This window comes from Engraulis encrasicolus, chromosome 12 (assembly GCF_034702125.1).
Source record: "Engraulis encrasicolus isolate BLACKSEA-1 chromosome 12, IST_EnEncr_1.0, whole genome shotgun sequence".
Taxonomy (NCBI): domain Eukaryota; kingdom Metazoa; phylum Chordata; class Actinopteri; order Clupeiformes; family Engraulidae; genus Engraulis; species Engraulis encrasicolus.
In genome coordinates, this window is record NC_085868.1 from 17,214,324 (window position 1) to 17,219,553 (window position 5,230).

A 5,230-nucleotide genomic window follows, 5' to 3' on the forward strand; every position below is an offset into this window, starting at 1 on the left:
AATGTGAATTTAAACTCGACTTTTTTTCTGTCTTGCATTCACCGTCTCCCAATCCGTCCCTCACTTATTTCAGCACTATTCAAGCCAGGAACGGGTATCCTCAGGATACAGAGTTTGCATACCTACTACAATTTGAACCGGTAAAGACAATTAAAACCGAGTCAATCAGACAGGAACACCATTGTAATTAAGTGTGTCCCGTGACGCCAGCATGAGAGAGATCGAATTTTAAATTTGGCGACGACATTCTGTCTTCAAAACTGGCATCGGCCGCTTCCAATTTAGGACCATAGGCCTATTCAACCGTTTCCACAACCTCACTGATCACAGTTGCTTCATCTGTAATGCCAGGGCTAAGAATAACGAAAATAGCAAAACAGAGTAGGCTAATAAACCGTAATGGAGAGACTGAGGAGACATGAAATCAAGCGGCGGAGTTCGGACCATTTTGAGTGGACCGATGTCGCTTGCTTTGTGTAGCCCTATCAAGCAAGCCTGTCTGTCTCATTTGTGCGATGAGCACAAAAACACAAATTGATCCACTCGTACACAGCAAAAACTGGAATGTTGAAATTTCAGGGTTAAACATGCCAGAGTTGATTTCAACTCTCAAAATGTCATTTTAACACATTCTGATTAAAATGGTGTTCAGTGTTGGAGTTATTTAACAGAGTTATTCAAACCCAAGCAAATCAACTCTGTAGAGATGTGAAGTGCGTCTCAGCCGAGTTATCTTGTCAACGATATTTGAATTTCGAATTTTACCGGTCGCCATTGCCAGAAGAACGGCTATCAGTATGCTACCAACGTCCAGAAGAGGACACCGGACGGCTTATGAAAGCATTGTTTCGGTAAGTGTGCGCCTTTTATGTATATAAACTTGCCATAAATTGCTTTTCACGGTGTACATGTGCGTCAGCTGTGAGTTCCTGTTTGTGGAAAGCAAGGCACATTTCAAGTAATAGGAGGAAAATTAACTAGTCTTTTAAGGGGAGCAAATGAATAAGCACTAACTGCAGCGGTTTGCTGTCCTGTGGTGGATTTGGGAATATAGATGCTTGCTTTAATGAATTTTACAAAGGTAGGCTACATTTCGTTGTGAAGTAGCCTACTTCGTCCAGGTTCTGTCAACGGTGGTTAGCTACGGTAAGTCATCCCTTCTGGGATTCATTTGGTTGCTATTTCGCTTAGTAGAGCTCATAACGGATGGTTGGCTGTCAATTTGGGCGGATGCTTTTTAGGTAATAGATTGGTAAGTCGATGGACTGCGACTTGTGTCTTCCACAAGTCCGAACTCTGATAAAGACAGAGGGAGAGCTCGCGCATAATATTTCTCTGGTATGTTCGGTCGGTGTGGTAAGTCGCATCATGTGCTTGGTCAGCTTGCTTGCAAGAAAATGTTGTCGCGACAATGGTTTATTGTTTGTGTCAACGGACGTTTCTTATCTCGGCTCGTATACAGTGCTATGTGCTTTGCTTGCTTGGCTAGCGTCGTAGCTCGTCTACTAACTGTTTGATTATGCGGATGAAGGCTGCGTGGGAAACGGTTTATTCACCTGTCGTTGTGTTCCAAAATCATAAGGCTTTAATGCGGAGGGTTATAGTTAGCCAATTTCTCTCTTTCACGAGCAGGGATTTGTTGCTTTGTTGACACTACAGGGAAGTTTACTGGTTTAAAGAAAGTTGTGGCTAGAGCATAGGCAACAAGGCAACAGCTACTACAAGCTATGCATGATAGCTGATATCAGCCGCAAATCGTGCGTGTGTAGTAGTTCCAGAGACCGTTTAGTTCTAGTGTGACTGTGTGATATTGTACTCTGTAGTATGTGCAGCATTTCCGAAGACTGGTTGGTTTATATTTTTATTCATGTAAATTAAATATGTAAAGTTGTTGTGTGCACTACAGTAGTGAGACAAAAGCCTTTCATACATTTAGTTAAGGTTGCCTGTATGTTTTGAAGGTGTGTCTGGAAAGCCCTGTAACGTTTTGTCTTTAAAAAAAAAAAAATCTCTTCTGCTCTGGATAAGATGGATGTCTTTCCTCTGACCTGTTACCAAGACAGCTGGATGTGTAGGAAGCTGGAACTAAGTCACTGAAGAAGTAAACCGATGAAAACCGATTTGGATTGTCTGAGAGATGTAATTGACTGAGTTCAGGACAAATGTGTCAACTATATTGTAGGCCTATTACTTTAACAATAAAATCACAATAACTGTTTATTTTTTGGCTGTAGGACACAAGTAAAAGGAGAAGAATGCTGCTCAGCTGGGTCGGCGAAGCTCTTGGATATCATCTGCATCTATGAAGTAAGTTTTTTATATCAATGCACAACACAACAGCAGGCGTTAATGCACACGCACACACACACACACGTTCACACACACAATGAGAGCTGGCCTGATATTGTTCTTTGATTCTGTGAATGTGCATGGAATGCCTACTGTCTGGTGTCACTTCAGACAATTTTGCAACGATTTACTGTATGTTCTGTCTTTTTGTCTGCCAAATTCTCAAACTTGTTGTCTTTCTTTTTGTCTTCCTCTTAGGGCACCGGTAGGCACAGAGTCATTCCGGTAGGCACGGAGTCGTTCCTCGATGGACGTGATGACCTGGCACCAAAACCGCTTAATGTGTATGAAGCTGTCTGCATCGAGGGAAGAACCCAGTACTGAAATGTGAGTGTATGATCCAGTTATTGTAACCATGGGTGCCAGTTGCACTATATATTTCACAGTAAAATCCCAGTAAAATCCCAATTACTATTACAATACTCAAATTCCCACTAGTTTCAACATCCAATTATATTGTTCTCACTACCACTGGCTTGTCAGGACCCAACAATGCAGTTCAGGATGAATGTATGTCAACTGTATTGTAGGCCTTAAACACTTAGGGGTTTCTTTTGCCTTAAGACATGTAAAAGTTTTTTTTATCTTTTACCTGATGTTTTGACGGTGTTACTTCCGTCTTCATCAGAGGGAAACCCCTAAGTGTTTAAGTTAAACAGTTAAACATAATGTACTTAATACATATATATATTGTAGGCCGATTACTTTAACAATAAAATCACAATAACTGCTTTTTTTTGGCTGTAGGACACAAGTAAAAGGAGAAGAATGCTGCTCAGCTGGGTCGGCGGTCACACTACTTATGAGTGATTCTACGATTCCCCTACGCTTTTGGCAAAAGCAAAATGTCAATTATCAGTATTTTTTTTCAACTAAATGACCTAGATGTTTACATAGTGTATATATTTAAGTTTCCAAACAAACAAATTGCCAAGCTTAATCTTAAATCATTTGATAAATACTCTAATGAAAGCGAACATTTGCTTAATTATTTTGTCAACAGTGTTATGGACAAATACTATGTCATTTCAAACATATATAAAAATACTACAGAGTTGAAACAATATATGTTTGAAAGTGCTTATGTCCCTTAGCAGTAATGTTGTCATTAATCTGTGCAACTGATATAGAAAATGTGATTGTTGAGCTTCATAAGTAGGATTTTATGAGTCACTGTGATACAGACTGACACATTTTTCATCATAAATCCCAGTAACGTCTGATTTGAATATAGTCACCCTCCTTACACAAGACTTCCTTCTCCAGAGATAATCCCTAGTGTATGTTCATAGGATTTTTCCAACACATAAGGGATCAATAGCGCAAAAACACTTTCAAAACAGTCAACCGTGTTACTCAACTGTGTTACGGTCAACAGTGCAGGGGAACAAGTCGGCACTTTTTTAGGAGAAAAAAACAGAGCAGACAAACCCATCTCCCTAGAACACAAATTATTTTGTTTGTTTGTCTGTCAATATGGATATAAATTGGCAAAAACATACTCCTCCTCAACTGTCATCAGTGTTGCCAGATTGGGCTGGTTCCCGCCCAATTGGGCTGCTTAGGATGGCCGTGTGCGGGTAAAAATGGCATCTATCAGAAAAACCTTCCCACTGCCATATAAATCAATAGAATTGGGCGGGTTTTTAGGGTGGATTTTGATCATTTTTTGGGCTGGAAATCATCAGCCTCATCTGGCAACCCTGACTGTCATACTTAATTGTAACACCATTGACGGTAACACCGTTGACATTTCAGCCATTTTTATGGTGTTGTGCTAACTGAGGACCTCAGAAGTTCCACCACAACACCTTAATCAATTCATGTATCTGTATGCTTTATCTGTGTTTTTCTACATGTGATTTCTAATTCAGATTCTTATGAATATGTTGATAACACAGTTGACAGGCAATTTTCCCGCTATGAGAACATGAAAAAGAATGGATTAAATTATGGAAGGATGGAGCTCAAAATTTACCAAAAAGTCTTCCTGTATCCTGCCAAAGAGGTTATGACATCACGTGATGTTATTCGTATGGCCTAAGACCAAACCATTACTGATTTATGGAGGAGGTTTCAGACCGTGACACGGTTAACACAGTTTTCGTGGACACACACAAAATGGCAAATTTCATGTATAATGGAAAGGACAGTGGTCTTTCTGACAGTTTTGTCATATTGTGATGATTACTGTAAATCAACATTTGCAAATGTTTTGGGCAAAACAAGTTTCTTTACATGCTAATATGAAGACTGAATCTGACATTTGGAAAACAGGACGGCATGAAAACGTCCAAAACCAGTATTAAATATTCATTCTTGCTGAGGGAAATAATGCTATGTCTACACTTTCTGTATTATATGAAAGATAAATGTTTTCTAATGTCCAAAACATCATTGGATGCAGTTAATAGTTAGTGGAATTGCCAAATAAAATCCACAGACTTAAAAGTGTAGGCGAATTAGAGAATCACTCTTATTCAAGAAGCTCTTGGATATCATTGGCATGTATGCAGTACGTTTTTTTATATCAATGCACAACAGCAGGCGTTAATGCACACACACACACACACACACACACACACACACACACACACACACACACACACACACACACACACACACAATGAGAGCTGGCCTGATATTGTTATTTGATTCTGTGAATGTGTATGGAATGCCTACTGTCTGGTGTCAATTCAGACAATTTTGCAACGGTTTACTGTATGTTCTGTCTATTTGTCTGCCAAACTCTCAAACTTGTTGTCTTTCTTTTTGTCTTCCTCTTTGGGCACCGGTAGGCACAGAGTCATTCCAGTAGGCACGGAGTCGTTCCACGATGGACGTGATGACCTGGCACCGAAACCGCTTAATGTGTATGAAG

The 5,230-nt window shown here is 39.9% G+C and overlaps 1 long non-coding RNA gene across 1 annotated transcript; it reads left to right on the forward strand.

Annotated features, from left to right (window-relative positions):
* Positions 1–1,493: 1,493 nt before the first annotated feature.
* On the forward strand, positions 1,494–3,144 carry LOC134460099 (uncharacterized). Its single transcript, XR_010036979.1, has 3 exons — positions 1,494–2,307; positions 2,548–2,676; positions 3,097–3,144. It is a non-coding gene; the product is annotated as an uncharacterized LOC134460099 (long non-coding RNA).
* Positions 3,145–5,230: the final 2,086 nt, after the last annotated feature.